General features: G+C 38.9%; 1 pseudogene; it reads right to left on the minus strand.

The window, feature by feature from the left end:
- Positions 1 to 341: 341 nt before the first annotated feature.
- Positions 342 to 831, minus strand: LOC138071430 (large ribosomal subunit protein uL23 pseudogene; annotated as a pseudogene).
- Between the last annotated feature and the right edge of the window lie 20,655 nt (positions 832 to 21,486).

Genomic DNA, 21,486 nt, shown 5'->3' on the forward strand with positions numbered 1-21,486 from the left:
CAATGAGTCAGCTTTTCCATTCAGGTGGCCAAAGTATTGGAGCTTGAGCTTCAGGATCAGTCCTTCCATGAATATTTAGGGTTGATTTCCTTTAGGATTAACTGGTTTGATCTCCTTGCTGTCCAAAGGATTCTCAAGAGTCTTCTCCAGCACAATTCAAAAGCATCAGTTCTTCAGTGTTCATCCTTCTTTATGCTCTAACTCTCATATCTATACATGACTACTGGAAAAACCATAGCTTTGACTTGTATGGACGTTTGTGGCAAACTGATGTCTCTGCCTTTTTTTTTTTTTTAAATAGTGAAAACTTTTATATTTGGAATTAGTCAGCTGGACTCAGTTTAGATCATCCCAATTTCATTGGCAATATCCAAAGCATCATAGTCAGGAGCCAGTTGAACATATGTCTTCTTCTTTCCATCAGACTTGATCATGGTATTGACCTTAGCCATGTCAGTGTCATAGAGCTTCTTCACAGCCTGTTTAATTTGGTGGTTGTTGGCCTTGACAGCCACAATGAATACCAATGTGTTGTTATCTCCTATTTTATCCATGGCTGACTTGGTGATGAGGGGGAATTTGATGATGGCATAGTGGTCAAGTTTGTTTCTCCTAGGGGTGTTCATTCAAGAATATTGGGGCTGCCTCCTGAGCCACAGTGTTTTGGGCCACCAGAAGGTGGGTGACATATGGATATATATATATTTTTTTTTTCTTTTGGTGACTGTGGACAACTTTCAACACTGCTTTCTTGGCCTTCAAAGTCTTCACTTTGGCTTCAGCTTTACGAGGGGCTGGGGTTTCCTTCTTCACCTTCAGTGCCATCTTCATAAAAAGGCACACCATCTTCATGGAAAGGCTCTGCTTTTTAATTCCACTGCCAAAAGCTTGTCATAACTTCTCTTCGAAGGAGCAAGCATCTTTTAATTTTGTGGCTGCAGTCAATGTCCACAGTGCATTTGGAGCCCAATAAAATAAAGTCTGTCTCTTTTTCCAATTTTTCCCCAATTATCTGCCATGAAGTGATGGGACCAGATGCCATGATCTTAGATTTTGCTTTCTTTTGTTTTTAATTAATTTATTTATTTCAATTGGAGGCTAATTACTTTACAATGTTGTACTGGTTTCTGCCATACATTGACATGAATCAGCCATGGTGTACATGTGTTCCACATCCTGAACCCCTCTCCCACCTCCCACCCCATCCAATCCCTCAGGGTCATCCCAGTGCAACAGCCCTGAGCACCCTGTATCATGCATTGAATCTGGACTGGTGATGTATTTCACATATGATAATATACATGTTTCAATGCTATTCTCTTAAATCATCCCACCCTCACATTCTCCCACAGAGTCCAAAAGACTGTTCTATACATCTGTATCTCTTTTGCTGTCTCGCATATACGGTCATTGTTACCATCTTTCTAAATTCCATATATATGCATTAATAAACTGTATTGGTGTTTTTCTTTCTGACTTACTTCACTCTGTATAATAGGCTCCAGTTTCATCTACCTCATTAGAACTGATTCAAATGCATTCTTTTTAATATCTGAGTAATTTTCCATTGTGTATATGTACCACAGCTTTCTTATCCATTCATCTGCCTATTGACATCTAGGTTGTTTCCATGTCCTGACTATTGTAAACAGTGCTGCAATTAACAATGGGTTACATGTGTCTCTTTCAATTTTGGTTTCTTTGGTGTGTATGCCCAGCAGTGGGATTGCTGGGTTGTATGGCAGTTCTATTTCCAGATTTTTAAGGAATCTCCCCACTGTTCTGCATAGGGACTGTACTAGTTTGCATTCCCACCAACAGTGTAAGAGAGTCCCCTTTTCTCCCCAACCTCTCCAGCATTTATTGTTTGTAGACTTTTGGATAACAGCCATTCTGACCGACATGAGATGGTACCTCATTGTGGTTTTGATTTGAATTTCTTTGATGAGTGATGTTGAGCATCTTTTCATGGGTTTGTTAGCTATCTGTATGTCTTCTTTGGGGAAATGTCTGTGTAGTTCTTTGGCTCATGTTTTGATTGTGTCGTTTATTATTCTGGAATTGAGCTGCAGGAGCTGCTTGTATATTTTGGAAATTAATTATTTGTCAGTTGCTTCGGTTGCTATTATTTTTTCCCATTCTGAAGGCTGTCTTTTCACCTTGCTTATAGTTTCCTTCATTGTGCAAAAGCTTTTAAGTTTAATTAGGCCTCATTTGCTTATTTTTGATTTTATTTCCATTACTCTGGGAGGTGGGTCATAGAGGATCCTGCTGTGATTTATGTCAGGGAGTGTTTTGCCTATGTTTTCCTCTAGGAGTTTTATAGTTTCTGGTCTTACATTTAGATCTTTAATCCATTTTGAGTTTATTTTTGTGTATGGTGTTAAAAAGTGTTCTAGTTTCATTCTTTTACAAGCGGTTGACCAGTTTTCTCAGCACCACTTGTTAAAGAAATTGTTTTTTCTCCATTGTATATTCTTGCCTCCTTTGTCGAAGATAAGGTGTACATATATGTGTGTGGATTTATCTCTGGGCTTTCTGTTTTGTTCCATTGATCTATATTTCTGTCTTTGTGCCAGTACCATACTGTCTTGATGACTGTAGCTTTGTAGTATAGCCTGAAGTCAGGCAGGTTGCTTCCTCCAGTTCCATTCTTCTTTCTCAAGATTGCTTTGGCTGTTCGAGGTTTTTTGTATTTCCATACAAATTGTGAAATTATTTCTTCTACTTCTCTGAAAAATACTGTTGGTAGCTTGATAGGGATTGCATTGAATCTATGGATTGCTTTGGGTAGTATACTTATCTTCATTATATTGATTCTTCCAATCCATAAACATGGTATATTTCCCCATCTATTAGTGTCCTCTTTGATTTCTTTCACCAGTGTTTTATAGTTTTCTATATATAGGTCTTTTGTTTCTTTAGGTAAATTTATTCTTAAGTATTTTATTCTTTTCATTGCAATGGTGAATGGAATTGTTCCCTTAATTTCTCTTTCTGTTTTCTCATTGTTAGTGTATAGGAATGCAGGGGATTTTTCTGTGTTAATTTTATATCCTGCAACTTAATATATTTATTGATTAGCTCTAGTAATTTTCTGGTGGAGCCTTTAGGGTTTTCTATGTAGAGGATCATGCCATCTGCAAACAGTGAGAGTTTTGCTTCTTCTTTTTCAAGCTGAATTCCTTTAATTTCTTTTTCTTTACTGATTGCTGTGGTTAAAACTTCCAAAACTATGTTGAATAGTAGTGATGAGAGTGGGCACCCTTGTCTTGTTCCTGACTTTAGGGGAAATTCTTTCAATTTTTCACCATTGAAGATAATGTTTGCTGTGAGTTTATCATACATGGCTTTTATTATGTTGAGGTATGTTCCTTCTATGGCTGCTTTCTGGAGGTTTTTTTTAAATCATAAATGGATGTTGAATTTTGTCAAAGGCTTTCTCTGCATCTATTGAGATAAGCATTTGGTTTTTACCTTTCAATTTGTTAATGTGGTGTACCACATTGATTGATTTGTAAATAGTAAAGAATCTCTGCATCCCTGGGATAAAGCCCACTTGGTCATGATGTATGATCATTTTAACATGTTGTTGGATTCTGTTTGCTAGAATTTTGTTAAGGATTTTTGCATCTATGTTCATCAGTGATTTTGGCCTGTAATTTTCTTTTTTAGTGGCATCTTTGTCTTGTTTTGGTATTAGTGTGATGGTGGCCTCATAGAATGAGTTTGGAAGTGTACCTTCCGTTGCAATTTCCTGGAAGAGTTTGAGTAGGATAGGTGTTAGCTCTTCTCTAAATTTTTGGTAGAATTCAGGTGTGAAGCCGTCTGGTCCTGGGCTTTTGTTTGTTGGAAGATTTCTGATTACTGTTTCAATTTCATGCTTGTGATGGGTCTGTTAAGATTTTCTATTTCTTCCTGGTTCAGTTTTGGAAAGTTATATTTTTCTAGGAAATTGTCCCATTTCTTCCAGTTGTCCATTTCATTGGCATATAGTTGCTGATAGTAGTCGCTTATGATCCTTTGTATATCTGTGTTGTCTGTTGTGATCTCTCCATTTTCATTTCTAATTTTGTTGATTTGATTCTTCTCCCTTGTTTTCTCGATGAGTCTGGCTAATGGTTTATCTATTTTATTTATCTTTTCAAAGAACCAGCTTTTGGCTTTGTTGATTTTTGCCATGGTTTCCTTTGTTTCTTTTTCATTTATTTCTGCCTTAATTTTTTATGATTTATTTCCTTCTACGAACCTGAGGTTCTTCATTTCTTTTTTTTTCTAGTTGCTTTAGGTATAGAGTTATGTTATTTATTTGATTTTTCTCTTGTTTCTTGAGGTAAGCTTATATTGCTATGAACCTTCCCCTTAGCGCTGCTTTAACTGAATCCCATATGTTTTGTTTCATTGTCATTTGTTTCTATGAATATTTTGATTTCTTTTTTTAAATTTCTTCTGTGATTTGTTGGTTATTCAGAAGCATCTTTTGGGCCTCCGTATGTTGGTATTTTTAATAGTTTTTTCCCCTATAATTGACATCTAATCTTACCGCATTGTGATCAGAAAAGATTCATGGAATGATTTCAATTTTTTTTTAATTTACCAAGGCTAGATTTATGGCCCAGGATGTTATCTATCCTGGAGAACGTTCCATGTGCATGTGAGAAAAAGGTGAAATTCATTGTTTGGGAGTGAAATGTCCTATAGATATCAATTAGGTCTAACTGGTCCATTGTATCATTTAAAGCTAGTGTTTCCTTGCTAATTTTCAGTTTAGTTGTTCTATCCATAGGTATGAGTGGGGTATTAAAGTCTCCCACTATTATTGGGTTATTGTTAATTTCCCCTTTCATACTTGTTAGTATTTGCCTTAAATATTGCTGTGCTCCTTTGTTGGGTGCATATATATTCATAATTGTTATATCTTCTTCTTGGATTGATCCTTTGATCATTATGTAGTGTCCTTCTTTGTCTCTTTTCACAGCCTTTATTTCAAAGTCTATTTTACCTGATATGAGTATTGCTACTCCTGCTTCTTTTGGTCTCCATTTGTTTGAAATATTTTTTTTCCAGCCCTTCACTTTCAGTCTGTATGTGTCCCTTGTTTTGATATGGGTCTCTTGTAGACAGCATATATAGGGGTCTTGTTTTTGTATCCATTCAGCCAGTCTTTGTCTTTTAGTTGGGATATTCAACCCATTTACATTTAAGGTAATTATTTATAAGTATGATCCCATCGCCATTTACTTTGTTGTTTTGGGTTTGAGTTTATACACCTTTTCTGTGTTTCTTGTCTGAAGAAAATCCTTTAGCATTTGTTGGAGAGCTGGTTTGGTGGTGCTGAATTCTCCCAGCTTTTGCTTGTCTGTAAAGCCTTTGATTTCTCCTTATATTTGAATGAGATCCTTGCTGGGTAATGCAATCTGGGTTGTTAGTTTTTCTCTTTCATCCCTTTAAGTATGTCCTGCCATTCCCTTCTGGCCTGAAGAGCTTCTATTGAAAGATCAGCTGTCATCCTTATGGGAATCCCCTTGTGTGTTATTTGTTGTTTTTCCCTTTCTGCTTTTAATATTTGTTCTTTGTGTTTGATCTTTGTTAATTTGATTAATAGTGTCTTGGGGTGTTTTGCCTTGGGTTTATCCTGTTTGGGACTCTCTGGGTTTCTTGGACTTGAGTGACTATTTCCCTCCCCATTTTAGGGACATTTTCAACTATTATCTCCTTAACTATTTTGTCATGGCCTTTCTTTTTGTCTTCTTCTTCTTCTGGGACTCCTATGATTCGAATGCTGGTGTGTTTGACATTCTCCCAGAAGTCTCTGATGCTGTCCTCTTTTAATTCTCTTTTTTTTTTTATTTTTTCCTCTCTGCTTCATTTATTTCCACCATTCTATCTTCCACTTCACTTATCCTATCTTCTGCCTCATTATTCTACTGTTGGTTCCCTCCAGAGTGTTTTTGATCTCAGTTATTGCATTTTTAAAAATTGATTGACTCTTTTATTTCTTCTATGTCCTTGTTAAACAATTCTTGCATTTTATCAATCCTTGTCTCCAGACTGTTTATCTGTAACTCCATTTTGTTTTCAAGATTGGATCATTTTTACTATCATTATTCTGAATTCTTTTTCAGGTGGACTCCCTAGCTTCTCCTCTTTTGTTTGGTTTGGTGGGCATTTAGATGTTCCTTTACCTAATGAATATTTCTCTGCCTTTTCATCTTGTTTAGACTGCTGTATTTGGGGTGGCCTTTCTATATGCTGGAAGTTTGTGGTTCCTCTTTATTGTGGTTGGACAAGTGGCTTGTCAAGGTTTCCTGGTTAGGGAAGCTTGTGTGTCAGTGTTCTCGTGGGTGGAGCTGGATCTCTTCTCTCTGGAGTGCAATCAAGTGTCCAGCAATGAGTTTTGAGGTGTCTATGGGATTGGTGTGACTTTTGGCCACCTGTATTTTAATGCTCAGGATTATGTTCCTGTGTCGTTGGAGAGTTAGCTTGGTTTGTCTTGCTTTGAAACTTGTTGACTCTTGAGTGGAGCTTGGTTTCAGTGTAGGTATGGAGGCTTTTGGATGAGCTCTTGTCAATTAATGTTCCCTGGAGTCAGGAGTTTTCTGGTATTCCCAAGTTTTGGATTTAAGCCTCCTGCCTCTGGCTTTCAATCTTATTCTTTTTTTAATTTTTTTTTTTTATTTTCTGTTATAGTAGCCTCATGACTTCTCCATCCATACAGCCCCAATGATAAAATATCTAGCTTAATGGTGAAAAGATTCTCCACAGTGAGGGACACCCAGAGAGGTTCACAGAGTTACATAAAGAAGAGAAGAAGAAGCAAGGAGATAGAGGTGACCAGGAAGAGAAGAAGGGGAGTCAAAAGGAGAGAGACAGATCCAGCCAGTAATCAGTTCCCTAAGTGTTCTCCACAGCCTAGAACACCCAAAGAGATTCAGAGTTGGGTAGAGAAAAGAAGGGGGAGGGAGGAGATAGAGGTGAGCTGGGGGAGAAGAAGGAGTGTCAAAAGGAGAGAGAGCATCCAAGCCAGTAATCACACTCCTAAGTAAAAATGGATACTGAAGATTGGATTCTTAAAGGTACAAAATTGATAACAAATACCAAAAAGCAAAGATTAAAAGTCTATAGTAGACATTGGACTCTCAAAAATACAGTATTAAAAAACATCACAAAACTTATTAAAAAATATGAAGTATGCTTTAAAAATAGGGTCTTTTTGCAAGGTAATAGTAGGTTATAAAAATAAAAATTAAAGGAGTAATAAAGAACTTAAATTTTTTTTAATTAAAAATGATAATAGTAAAATATATCTAGGGATTTGTCTGGAGCTGTTGAGGGCACTGAGGGGTCAGTTCAGTTTCAGATAGTTCCTTGTTCCAGCTTATACTTCTCAAGGTCTATATGCTCCTTTCAATGTAGTCGGTGGTAACTACAGGATTTTAATCTGTTGCACCTGTCACTTCCAAAGCAGTTCCCTCTTCTTTATTTTTTCTTCCTCTGTTTGCAAGTCTCTTCAGTGTCTAATTCCACCCTGACAGAAGGGGGCAAAGGTGGTTACTTATTTAGGCTCACTTGTTCAGTCGTGCTGTGGGGAGGGAGGAATGCTGCTAACAAATATCACTGGCATGTGTGGGGAATGCTCCCAGTGTCTGTGCCACACTGGGTTTGCCCCCGCTCATGACAAGTGTGCTTTCTCAGTCTGCACTGCTCAGGCTCCAGGTTTCTCTGCAGGAGAACTGTCCAAAATGGCCCCTGGGTTTCATGCATTTCCCCCGTCTAAGCTGCTCAGGTTCAGGTTCTCAGGTACTCCACAATGGCACAGACTCAACTGGGCCTACGTCTTGTGCCCTTCCCAGGTCCAAGCTGCTCAGGTGACCAGATGCTTGGTGAGTGCACTTTCCCATGTGGGCAGTGCATCTTACCCCCTCCCTGGTCCCAGTCGCTTGGTTTCCTGGGTGTGCAGCAAGAACGCCATCTCAGGTGTGCCGTGTGTCTCCTCTGGGGAGCTGATCTCTCACTGAGACCCTTCTGGCAGATGTCAACTGTTCAGGATCCCAAGAAGACTTGGTTAGCAACTGGGTGCCTGCTTACAGTTTGGTGGAGGATGCCATCTCTGGGACCAAGATTGCCCCTCGCCTTCTGGCTCTGGCTGTCACCTGCCTGCCTCTCTGCCTCCGGTGGGGAGAGGGGTCAGTCCACAGCCAGCTAGCTCTCCTTTGATATTTGCTCAATCCTTTGTTCTGTGAGCAGGCCAGGCAGTGCCTTAGAGCTTTTCATGAGGAAGTTTCTCTCTCTCTCTCTTTCTTTTTATTCTCTCTCTTGCTATCCCACATTTTGGGTGGCTATCTCACATTACCTCCCTCAGGTTGTCTTCAGGGCATTCAGTCCTGGTCCTTGCCCTAAGCATGCAGCCCATGCCTCATTGTTCAGCTCCCACTCACTGCTGGTGGACATGAGTGTCTGGGCTACTTCTCTGCTGGGAGTTGCAGTTAGGCATGTAATCTCTGTGTGTGTGTGTGTGTGTGTGTGTGTGTGTGTGTGTTTTCCTCCTGGTTATGTTGCTCTCTGAGATTCCAAAACTCCCCACTGACCCACTGGTGAGAGGGATTCCTGGTGTTTGGAAGCTTCTCCTTCATGACTCCCTCCCTGGTACTGGTCTCTGTCCCTAACTCTTTTGTCTCTTGTTTTATCTTTTATATTTTGTCCTACCTCCTTTGGAAGAGAATGGGCTGCCTTTCTGGGTGCCTGGTGTCCTCTACCGGCATTCAGAAACTGTTTTGTGAAATTTGTTCAGCATTCAAATTATCTTTCGATGAATTTGTCGGGGAGAAAGTGCCTCGCCTATTCCTCTACCATCTTAGGAGCGCCTCTGATCTTAGATTTTAAATGTGGAGTTTAAGCCAGTGTTTTCACTCTCCTCTCATACTCATCAAGTGGCTCTTTAGTTCCTCTTTGCTTTCTGCCGTTAGAGTGGTGTTATCTGCATATCTGAGGTTGTTGATATTTCTCTCAGCAATCTTGATCCCAGCTTGTGCTTCATCCAGCCCAAAGTTTTACATGATTTACTCTGCATATTTTCACCCTCCTTATTTAACTTATATGCAGAGTACATCATGTGAAATGCCAGGCTGGATGAAGCACAAGCTGGAATCAAGATTGCTGGGAGAAATATCAATAACCTCAGATATGCAGATGACAGCACCATTATGGCAGAAAGCAAAGAACTAAAGAGCTTCTTGATGAAAGTGAAAGAGGAGAGTGAAAAGTTGGCTTAAAACTCAACATTCAGAAAACAAAGATCATGGCATTCAGTCCCATCATTTCATGACAAATAGATGGGGAAACAATGGAAACAGCGACAGACTTTATTTTCTTGGGCTCCAAAATCACTGCAGATGGTGACTGCATCCACAAAATTAAAAGACGCTTGCTCCTTGGAAGAAAAGCTATGACCAACCTAGACAGTATAATTAAAAAGCAAACATTATTTTGCTGACAAAGGTCTGTCTAGCCAAACTATGAGTTTTCCAGTAGTCATGGATGTATGTGAGAGTTGCACTATAAAGAAAGTTGAGCACCAAAGAACTGATGCCTTTGAACTGTGGTGTTGGAGAAGACTCTTGAGAGTCCCTTGGACAGCAAGGAGATCCAACCAGTTGATCCTAAAGGAAATCAGTCCTGAATATCCATTGAAATGACTGATGTTGAAACTCCAATAGTTTGGCCACCCAATGTGAAGAACAGACTCGTTGGAAAAAACCCTGATGTTGGGAAAGATTGAAGGCAGCAGGAAAAGGGGATGACAGAGGATGAGATGGTTGGATGGCATCACCAACTTTGTGGACATGAGTTTGAGTAAGTTCCGGGAGTTGGTAATGGACAGGGAAGCCTAACATGCTGTAGTCCACGGGGTTGCAAAGAGTCAGACACGACTGAGCAACTGAACTGAACTGAACTCTGCAAAGAAGTTAAATATGCAAGGTAACAACATACAACCTTGACATACTCCTTTCCCATTTTTGAACCAGTCCATTCTTCCATGTCTGGTCCTAACTGTTGCTTCTTGACCTGCATACTGATTTCTCAAGAGACAGGTAAGGTGGCCTGGTATTCCCATCCCTTTAATTTTCCAGTTTGTTGTGATCCACACAATGAAAGGCTTTAGCATTTTCAGTGGAACAGAAGTAGATGTTTTTCTGGAATTCCCTTGCTTCTCTATGATCCAATGGATGTTGGCAATTTGATCTCTGATTCCTCTGCCTTTTCTAAATCCAGTTTGTACACATAGAAGTTCTCTCTTTTTTAAAATTTTAATTGGAGGCTAATCACTTTACAATATTGTGATGGTTTTTGCCACACATTCACATGAATCAACCATGGGTGTACATGTGTTCCCCATCCTGACCCTCCCTCCCTATCCCATCCCTTAGGGTCATCCCAGTGCACCAGCCCTGAGCACCCTGCCTCATGCATTGAACCTGGACGGGTGATCTATTTCACGTACGATAATATACATGTTTCAGTGCTATTCTCTCAAATCATCCCACCCTCGCCTTCTCCCACAGAGTCCAACAGTCTGTTCTTTACATCTATGTCTCTTTTGCTGTCTCGCATTTGGATCATTGTTACCATCTTTCTAAATTCCATATATATGTGTTAATATTTCATGTACAGCTGAAGCCTAGCTTGAAGAATTTTGAGCATTACCTTGCTAGCATGTGAAATGAGCACAATTGTACAGTAGTGTGGACATTCTTTGGCATTGTTACAAATTATTGTTACAATTATTGATTTTTTTGGTGGTTATATTAACCCTGTTTTTCTGATACAAATCCCACTTGGTCATGGTTTGTAATCATTTTCATATATTGCTAGATTTTATTTGCTTGTACATTGTTGAAGGGTTTTCTGTCTATATTCATAGGACACATTGGTTTCTGGTATCATTTTTTTATTTTATATTTTTATCTGATTTTGTTATCATAGTAATCCTGGTATCACAGAATGAGTTTAGGTGTTCCCTCCTCTTCCATTTTTGGACAACTTTGTGAAAAGCTAGTATTAATTTTTTTTTTCAGTGTTTGGTATAATTCAAAAGTAAAGCTATCAGAGAATACCCATAACACATATGATGGTGCACTTAAAGATGTCCTACATATCTCTGAAGTTCTGTTGATTTTTCTTCATTCTAGTGTCTCTTTAGATTGCATAATCTCTATCAACATATCCATTTTCAAGTTGGCTTATTCTTTCTTATGCCAGTTCATGTACACTGTTGAGATTCTGTAATAATTTTGTTTTCATTTTGGTTACTGTAATTTCCTACTCCAGAGTTTCTTTTTTAAAAAATAATTTCTGCCACTTTAGTGATATTCTTTGATAAAGCATTGTCTTTATATAACCTCTTAGTTCCTTAAGAATGGTTTTCTTTAGCTCTTTTAACATATTTATAATGGATAATTTGAAGTCTTTGTAAATCAGGCATCTGGCTCTCTCAAAATCAATTTCCATTGCCTGCTTCTTTTTACTGTGCATCAGTCATATATTCCTTTTTCTTCACACATGTCATAAGTTTTTGTTCAAAACTGGGCAATTTCAGTACAGCAGCTTAGGGTGCTGATTCCCCTTACTGCTCTCCAAGTCTTGTTTGTAATATTACTTGCTTATTTCTTTACTTTTTGAGTTGGCTAGGCTATTTTATTAGAGTCTATTTGCCCTGCAATATTAATCCAATTATGTTGCTCCTTAGCAGCTACAACCTTACAAAATCTATACAGTCATTCTGGGACTATCATGATTTTAACAGGGCTTGACTTGACGGTATATTCCCCTAATCTCTCTGTTAAACTGCCTGCTTCCTTCTGTATATCACTCAGCCCTTCCACCACACTAATTCCTGAGTGATTATCATTGTTTAATCATTCAGTTGTGTCCAACCCTAATCTGACCCCAGGGACTACAGACCGTCAGGCTCCTCTGTCCATGGGATTTCCCAGGCAAGACTACTGAAGTGGGTTGCTATTTCCTTCTCCAGGGGATCTTCTCAATCCAGTGATCAGACTCATGTGTCCTGTACTGGAAGGCTGATTCTTTACCACTGAGCCACCTGACAAGCCCTCGTAAGTGACTGTTCCATTTTTTACAATGTCCTGGGGCACATAGTGTTTCATAGTCTGATCCAGTTAATTCAGACAGGGATATTTTGAGGCCAGTTTTGAGGGTTGTTCTGACCCCAAGAGGGATCTTCTTACCTATGTCCTTCTATGGTTCTCTTTGGCAAACTATCTAGTGTTTTACTTATAACTGTTAATTAAAAGAAGAAACTGTTTTTGAGACTGCCTTTAGGCTTGAACTGCTGACACTCTGTTTCAAATATAATCAGTTCCTTTGAGGGACCTCTTTTCATATAAACTTCCTTACCCCTAAGACAAATGCTCTGCGTCACTAATTTGGGCACCTGAAGGTGTAATGTGTTGAATGTTGGCCACTCTCAAAGATATTTACAACTTGAACTTATTAATGTGAGCTTATTTTAACAAGGGATATTTGAAAAGGTAATTAGGTTAAGGATTTCAAGATGAGATAAACTTGGTTTATCCATATGTGCCCTAATCTCAATGACATATGTGGTTTTAGAATTGGGTAATAATAGGCGGAGGCTGGAAGAATTCAAAGGCAAATGATAGCAAGAGCTTAGATTGCCTTGAAGAGACTTGGTGGAAATTTGGACTTTAAATGCAATTTTTGCAAGAGCTCCTAGGGAAGTAAGGAGTACTTTACAGAAAACATCTATCATCTTGGATAATACATATATCATTATGAATAGAATGTGGGTGAAAATATGAATGTTAAAGATCTTTCTGGTGAGAGCTCAAAAAGAGATAAGGAATATGTTATTTCGAACTGGAGGAATGGCAATCCTTGTTATGTAGTAGCAGAAAACTTGAATGAATTACATTCTGCTGTTGGTTGGAAAGTATAATTTATGAACAATGAGCTTGGGTGTTTAACTGAGGATGTTTTCAAGCAAAGTGTGAAAGCTACAGCATGGCTTCTCCTTGCTGCTTATAATAAAATGAAAGAGGAAATAGATAAATTGAAGAATTCAACACTTGATGATTTGGAAGTTTCTTACCTATCCAGACTATAAAGGATACTGAAATTGTGAAATTCACTGTCAGAAAAGATTAATCTAGAGAGAAGGACAAGGATTGCCCGGACAAACTTTTTAGGAAGAGACTGGGCATGTGACTCAGGGATCCAATTGACCATCTCAAAAGTAGCCAGAAATAGGATTATCCAGAAAGGATTTATGAAGAACTCTCTGTCTAATGTCATGGACCCTGCTGAAATACGTGAGAGACCAACCAGGTATTTAAGAATATTATATCAGCAGAAATACTGACATCTTGCACTGAAGGGGGAAAGACAGGACAAAATAAAGGAAGGCTCTTAGATATCTGAGTTTATACAGATTAGAAAATGGACCAATTGATATACTCAGCTATAAAAGTGCTACCTTTCAAGAAAAAGGAAGAATGATTCCCATGAGCAGAACCTTGGACACAGAGACAGAAACTCACCCATACCAGATTTAGATAAATTAGATAATTTAGATGATGAGACTTGGAACTTTCTAAGCTAATGATATTTACATGAGAGTTTAGACTTAGAGTTGATACTCCAATGAGTTGAGAGTTTGGGGATATTAGGATGGGTTGAATATATTTTTGTACATGGGAGAGAGATGAATTTGGAGGACTCTAAGGAAAACTATAATGAGTTGATTATGCCTTCCTCCCCCACAAAGAAAAGATATGCATAGCCAGAACCTGTAAATGTGAAATGATTTAGAAAAAGAGTCTTTGCAGATGTAATTAAGATAATGACCTCAAGATGAGATCATTTTGCCTTATAAGAGTGGATCCAAATCCAAAAGCAAATGTTCTTATAAGAAGAAAAGGGAGGGGGGAGTAAGGCAAAGAGGAGAAGCTCATGTGAAGACCAAGGCAGAGCCTGTACTTAGGCACCATCAAACCAAGGAATACCCAGAGGTACTAGAAGCTGAAGGGGAAGAAAAAGATTCTCCCCTAGAGCTTTCAGAAGGATTGTGTCCCTGCTGATAACTTGAATTCTGACTTCTGGCCTCCAGAACTATGAGATATTAAATATATGTTGTTTTGGACCAAGTGTTTTTGCTTCTTTGTTTTGCTTTGTTTATTTGTTTTACAACAAGAAACAATGTTTTTATAGAGTTATAGCCTCTGCACTTATGAGCTTGCCTCTCTTATTTAGAACTTTTTGCCTACCACTGAGCTGGGATATGGATTTTCAAGCTCAGCATTCTCAGCTTACAGTGCCTTCGGTAGGGCCTCTATCCTACAGGTAAAATCTTGGTAGGAAGGAATCCCCTACATTCTGGGTGACTCACCAAGACTGTAGTTTCTTCAACTCATAAGGGGAAAGAATGAGAAATGCTGGTGATTTTCTCTTCCCAATTAGATAAAGTAAGCCATGACTTGGAACTGATAGGATAGGGAATACTGTCTTATTGATCACATACACCATTGGTGGAACATTCATCAGTCTGATTTTCATAGAGAGGAAGGGAGTAGATCATAGCTCAAATGCTACAGAGTCTTGCTATTCTTACCTAGCTTTAGTGGATTTTTCTTGAATAAATGTTCCATCATTTTCTGTATAACCATAGTACAATATCCACAGACTTTAAAAAATTTGGATTTTCTATGGTTTGTAATAGCTTTGCTTATTTCACTGGAGAGAAGGTCCACAAAATTCCTCACTATTATTTTGGAATTGGAACTCCCTTTTTGTTTTTATTGGATAATTGACTTTTACTTAATTTTTAGATAATTTTAGATTCATATGCAGTTGTAATAAAGACTACAGAGCGATCCCATTTGCCCTTTACTATTTTCCCTAATAATAATACCTTGCAAAACTATAATACAATATCCCCACCAGGATATTGACATAGACAAAGTCAAGATACAGAACATTTCATCTCAACAAGGATCTTTCATGTTGTTGTTTCACAGCTACAACCACCTCCCTCAGAGACTAAGAGCCTTATGGTCACCATCAAGAACACCACTAGGGGAGCCCCAAAAGGAGAAGATGGGGTGGGGGAGGAGGTAGATAGGATTTTGAAGAAAAAATGGCTAAAAATGTCCCAAATATGAGGAAAGATATGGATATATAAATACAAGAATCGCAATTAACTCCAAGTACAATAAACACAAAGAGACACAGTATAATCAAACTGTCGAACTAAAAAGACAATCTTGAAAGCAGCAGGAGAAAAGTACTCATCACACAGGAGGAACCTCCAATAAGATTATCATTGGATTTCTCAATAGAAACATTGTAGGCCATAATGCAGTAGGATAATAGTATTTAAAGTGCTGAAGGAAAGAAGAACTGTTGAGAATACTATACATGGCAAAACTGTCCTTCAAAAATGAAAATGAAGGAAAACTTAAAACATTCCCAAATAAACAAAAGCTAAGGGAGTTCATTAGTGTTAATGTGTTAATGTTCATTAATATTACTCTATAAGAATAAAGCCCTTCAAATCCAAAAGAATGATACTAGATTCAAACTATATACATTTAATTTAAAATCATATGAAAATGTCAAAATCTTCAGTGAAGGTAAATACACATACAAATATAAAACATTTTAACTTTGAAAATGAACTAGAATTATCTTTTTTTCAAAGGCAACCTGATTGTATTAGTAAAAATCCTACAGAATCCACACTGTTAGAACAAAAAATTCAATCTATACATAAAAATGGTATTTGTATACACTAAAATGAAAAAAACAAAAAGGAAATTAAGAATTATTCATTTTAAATAGTATAAAAAAGAATGAAGTACTTAAGAAAAACTTAACCAAGAAGGGAAAAATATTGTACATGAAACACAACAAAAATTTGTTAAAATAAATGAGATAAGACAAATTTTTAAAACCACATGTTCATGTATTGAAAGATTTAATATTGTTAAATTGTCAGTACTAGTCAAATAAATCAAGAGATTCAATGGAATCCCTAACAAAATTTTTGCAGAAACAGAAAAATAGATCCTAAAATTGACATGGACTCTCAAGGTATTCGCAAATAGCTACATATTGAAAATTAAAAACAAAGTTGAAGGTATCCCACTTCCTGATTTCAAAACGTTTAACAAAGCTACAATAATCAAAACACCATGGTACTACCATAAGTTCAGTTCAGATCAGTTGCTCAGTCGTGTCTGACTTTTGGCAACCCCATGAACTGCAGCACACCAGGCTTCCCTGTCCATCACCAACTCCGGGAGTTCACTCAAACTCATATGGGAGACCTGGGTTCGATCCCTGGGTTGGGAAGATCCCCTGGAGAAGGAAATGGCAACCCACTCCAGTATTCTTGCCTGGGGAATCCCATGGATGGAGGAGCCTGGTGGGCTACAGTCCATGGGATCACAGAGTCAGACACGACCGAGCGACTTCACTTCACTTCACTTCACTTCACTTCACTTCATGTCCACTGAGTTGGTGATGCCATCTAGCCATCTCACCCTCTCTCGTACCCTTCTCCTCCTGCCTCCAATCCCTCCCAGCATCAGAGTCTTTTCCAATGAGTCAAATCTTCACATGAGATGGCCAACATATTGGAATTTCAGCTTCAGCATCAGTCCTTCCAATGAACACCCAGGTCTGATCTCCTTTAGAATGGACTGGTTGGATCTCCTTGAAGTCCAAGGGATTCTCAAGAGTCTTCTCCAACACCACAGTTCAAAAGCATCAATTCTTCAGTGCTCAACTTTCTTCACAGTCCAACTCTCACATCCATACATGACCACTGGAAATACCATAGCCTTGACTACACGGACCTTTGTTGGCAAAGTAATATCTCTACTTTTTAATATGCTATCTAGGATGGTCATAACTTTCCTTCCAAGGAGTAAGTGTCTTTTAATTTCATGGCTGCAATCACCATCTGCAGTGATTTTGGAGCCCCCCAAAATAAAGTCTGACACTGTTTCCACTGTTTCCCCATCTATTTCCCATTAAGTGATGGGACCAGATGCCATGATCTTAGTTCTCTGAATGTTAAGCTTTAAGCCAACTTTTTCTCTCTCTTCTTTCACTTTAATGAAGAGTCTTTTTGGTTCCTGTTCACTTTCTGCCATAAGGATGGTGTCATCTGCATATCTGAGGTTTTTGATATTTCTCCCGGCAATCTTGATTCCAGCTTGTGCTTCTTCCAGCCCAGCATTTCTCATGATGTACTCTGCATATAAGTTAAATAAGCAGGGTGACAACATACAGCCTTGATGTACTTTTTTTTCCCAGTTGGAACCAGTCTATTGTTCCATGTCAAGTTCTAACTGTTGCTTCCTGACCTGCATATAGGTTTCTCAAGAGACAGGTCAAGTGATCTAGTATTCCCATCTCTTTCAGAATTTTCCACAGTTGATTGTGATCCACACAGTCAAAGGCTTTGGCATAGTCAATAAAGCAGAAATAGATCTTTTTTTGTGAACTCTCTTGCTTTTTCAATGATCCAGCAGATGTTGGCAGTTTGATCTCTGGTTCCTCTGCCTTTTATAAAACCAGCTTGAACATCAGGAACTTCCCGGTTCATGTACTGCTGAAGCCTGGCTTAGAGAATTTTGAGCATTACTTTACTAGTGTGTGAGATGAGTGCAATTGTGCGGTAGTTTGAGCATTCTTTGGCATTGCCTTTACTTGGGACTGGAATGATAACTGACCTTTTCCAGTCTAATGGTTCAGTTCAGTTCAGTCGCTCAGTCATGTCTGACTCTTTGTGACCCCATGAATCACAGTATGCCAAGCCTCCCTGTCGATCACCAACTTCGGGAGTTCATCCAGACTCGCGTCCATTGAGTCAGTGATGCCATCCAGCCATCTCATCTTAGGTCGTCCCCTTCTTCTCCTGCCACCAATCCCTCCCACCATCACAGTCTTTTCCAAAGAGTCAACTCTTCGAATGAGGTGGCCAAAGTACTGGAGCTTCAGCTTTAGCATCATTCCTTCCAAAGTAATGCCAGGGTTGATCTCCTTCAGAATGGACTGGTTGGATCTCCGTGCAGTCCAAGGGACTCTCAAGAGTCTTCTTCAACACCACAGTTCAAATGCATCAATTCTTCGGCACTCAGCCTTCTTCACAGTCCAACTCTCACACCCATACATGACTACTGGAAAAAACATAGCCTTGACTCGATGGACCTTAGTCGGCAAAGTAATGTCTCTGCTTTTGAATATACTATCTAGGTTGGTCATAACTTTTCTTTCATGGAGCAAGAGTCTTTTGATTTCATGGCTGCATTCACCATCTGCAGCTATTTTGGAGCCCCCCAAAATAAAGTCTGACACTGTTTCCACTGTTTCTCCATCTATTTCCCATGAAGTGATGGGACCAGATGCCATGATCTTCGTTTTCTGAATGTTGAGCTTTAAGCCAACTTTTTGACTCTCCTCTTTTACTTTCATCAAAAGGCTTTTTAGTTCCTCTTCACTTTCTGCCATAAGGGTGGCGTCATCTGCATATCTGAGGTTATTGATATTTCTCCTGGCAATCTTGATTCCAGCTTGTGCTTCTTCCAGCCCAGTGTTTCTCATGATGTACTCTGCATAGAAGTTAAATAAGCAGGGTGACAATATACAGCCTTGATGTACTCTTTTTCCTATTTGGAACCAGTCTGTTGTTCCATGTCCTGTTCTAACTGTTGCTTCCTAGCCTGCATTCAGATTTCTCAAGAGGCAGGTCCAGTGGTCTGGTATTCCCATCTCTTTCAGAAATTTCCACAGTTTATTGTGATCCGCACAGTCAAAGGCTTTGGCATAGTCAATAAAGCAGAAATAGATGTTTTTCTGGGACTCTCTTGCTTTTTCCATGATCCAGTGGATGTTGGCAATTTGATCTATAGTTCCTCTGCCTTTTCTAAAACCAGCTTGAACATCAGGAAGTTCATGGTTCATGTATTGCTGAATCCTGGCTTGGAGAATTTTGAGCATTACTTTAGTAGTCTAATGGTTAGGGTAATGTAAATCAAATATGCAATGTGATATAACCTCACAGCAATTAAGATGTTTACCAGAGAAGAAGGAAGAAAGGAAGAAAGTAACAAGTGTCAGTGAAGATGTGGGGAAATTGGAACTCTGTGCATTGCTGTTGAGAGTATAAAATTGTGTATGAACAATGGACAACAACATGGAACTTCCTAAAAAAGTTAATAGTAGAATTACCTTCAGGTATTCAATCAGTTCAGTCACTCAGTCATGTCTGACTCTTTCGGACCCCATGGACTCCTGAACGCCAGGCTTCCCTATCCATCACCAACTCCTAGAACTTGCTCAAACTCATGTCCATCGAGTCAGTGATGCCATCCAACAATCTCATCCTCTGTTTTCTCCTTCTCCTCTTGCGTCCCATCTTTCCCAGCATTAGAGTCTTTTATAATGAGTTAGTTCTTCACATCAAGTGCCCAAAATATTGGAGCTTTCAACTTCAGCATCAGTCCTTTCAATGAATATTCAGGACTGATTTCCTTTAGGATGGACTGGCTTGATCTTCTTGTAGTCCAAGGGACTCTCAAGAGTCTTCTCCATACTACAATTCAAAAGCATCAATTCTTTGCCTCTCAGCTTTCTTCATGATCCAGCTCTCACATCCATACATGACTACTGGAAATTCCATAGCCTTGACTAAACAGACCTTTGCGGGCAAAGTAATGTCTCTGCTTTTTAATATGCTGTCTAGTTTGGACATCCTATTCTTTTCTTCTATTTCTTTGTATTGATCACCTAGGAAGGCTTTCTTATCTCCTGTTGTTATTCTTTGGAACTCTGCATTGAGATGGATATACCTTTCCTTTTCTCCTTTGCCTTCTCTTTTCTCTTTTCTTTCTTTTTCTTTCCTTGCTTCTCTTCTTTTCTCAGCTATTTGTAAGGCCTCCTCAGACAACCATTTTGCCTTTTTGCATTTCTTTTTCTTGAGGATGGTTTTGATCACTGCTTCCTACACAATGCTATGAACCTCCATCCAGAGGTTTTAACTATCTAACAGATAGTTAGATCTGTCAGATCTAACCCCTTGAATTTATTTGTTCAGTTTAATTCAGTCGCTCAGTCGTGTCCAACTCTTTGCAACCCCATGAACCGCAGCATGCCAGGCCTCCCTGTCCATCACCAACTCCTGAAATCCACCCAAACCCATGTCCATTGAGTCAGTGATGCCATCAAACCATCTCATCCTCTGTCTTCCCCTTCTCCTCCTGCCCTCAATCTTTACTTCCACTGTATAATCATAAGGGACTTGATTAGGTCATATCTGAATGGTCTAGTGGTTTTCCCTACTTTCTTCAACTTAAGTCTGAATTTTTCAATAGGGAGTTCATGATCTGAGCCACAGTCAGCTCCTGGTCTTGTTTTTTCTGACTATATAGAGCTTCTTCATCTTCAGCTGCAAAGCATGTGATCAATCTGATTTTGGTAGTGACCATCTGGTGATGTTCATGTGTAGAGCCTTCTCTTGTGTTGTTAGAAGAGGGTGTTTGCTATGACCAGTGCATTCTCTGGCAAAACTCTGTTAACCTTTGCCCTGCTTCATTTTGTACTCCAAGGCCAAATTTGCCTGTTACTCCAGGTATCTCTTGACTTCATACTTTTGCATTCCAGTCCTTTATAATGAAAAGGACATCTTTTTTTTGGTGTTAATTCTAGAAGGTCTTGTAGGTCATCATAGAACCATTCAACTTCAGCTTCTTCAGCATTAGTGGTTGGGGCATAGATTTGGATTACTGAGATATTGAATGGTTTGCCTTGGAAACAAACAGAGATCATTCTGTCGTTTTTGAGATTACACCCTAGTACTGCATCTAGATTCTTTTGTTGACTATGAGGGTAATCCATTTCTTCTAAGAGACTGTTGCCCACAGTAGTAGATATATTGGTCATCTTAATTAAATTCACCCATTCTGGTCCATTTTAGTTCACTGATTCCTAAAATGTCAATGTTCATTCTTGCCTACTCCTGTTTGACCATTTAAATTTACACTGACTCATGGACATAACATTCCAAGTTCCTATGTAATGTTGTTCTCTATAGCATTGGACTTACTTCATAACCAGTCCCATCCACACCTGGGTATTGTTTTCACTTTGGCCCCATCTCTTCATTCTTTCTGAAGTTCTTTCTTTATTCTTCTCCAGTAACATATTGGGCACCTACGGACCTCGGGAGTTCATCCTTCAGTGTTATATCTATGAACCATGTCATGTAGGGCCACCCAAGATGGATGGGTCATGGTGGAGACAAAACATGGTCCTATGGAGAAGGGAATGGCAATCCACTTCAGTATTCTTGCCTTGAGAACCCTATGGACAATATGAATAGTATGAATAGAATTACCTTATCTTCCAGTAATTCCACTTCTGGGTATATTCCCAAAAGAA

Source organism: Capricornis sumatraensis, chromosome X (assembly GCF_032405125.1).
Source record: "Capricornis sumatraensis isolate serow.1 chromosome X, serow.2, whole genome shotgun sequence".
Classification (NCBI taxonomy): Eukaryota; Metazoa; Chordata; class Mammalia; order Artiodactyla; family Bovidae; genus Capricornis; species Capricornis sumatraensis.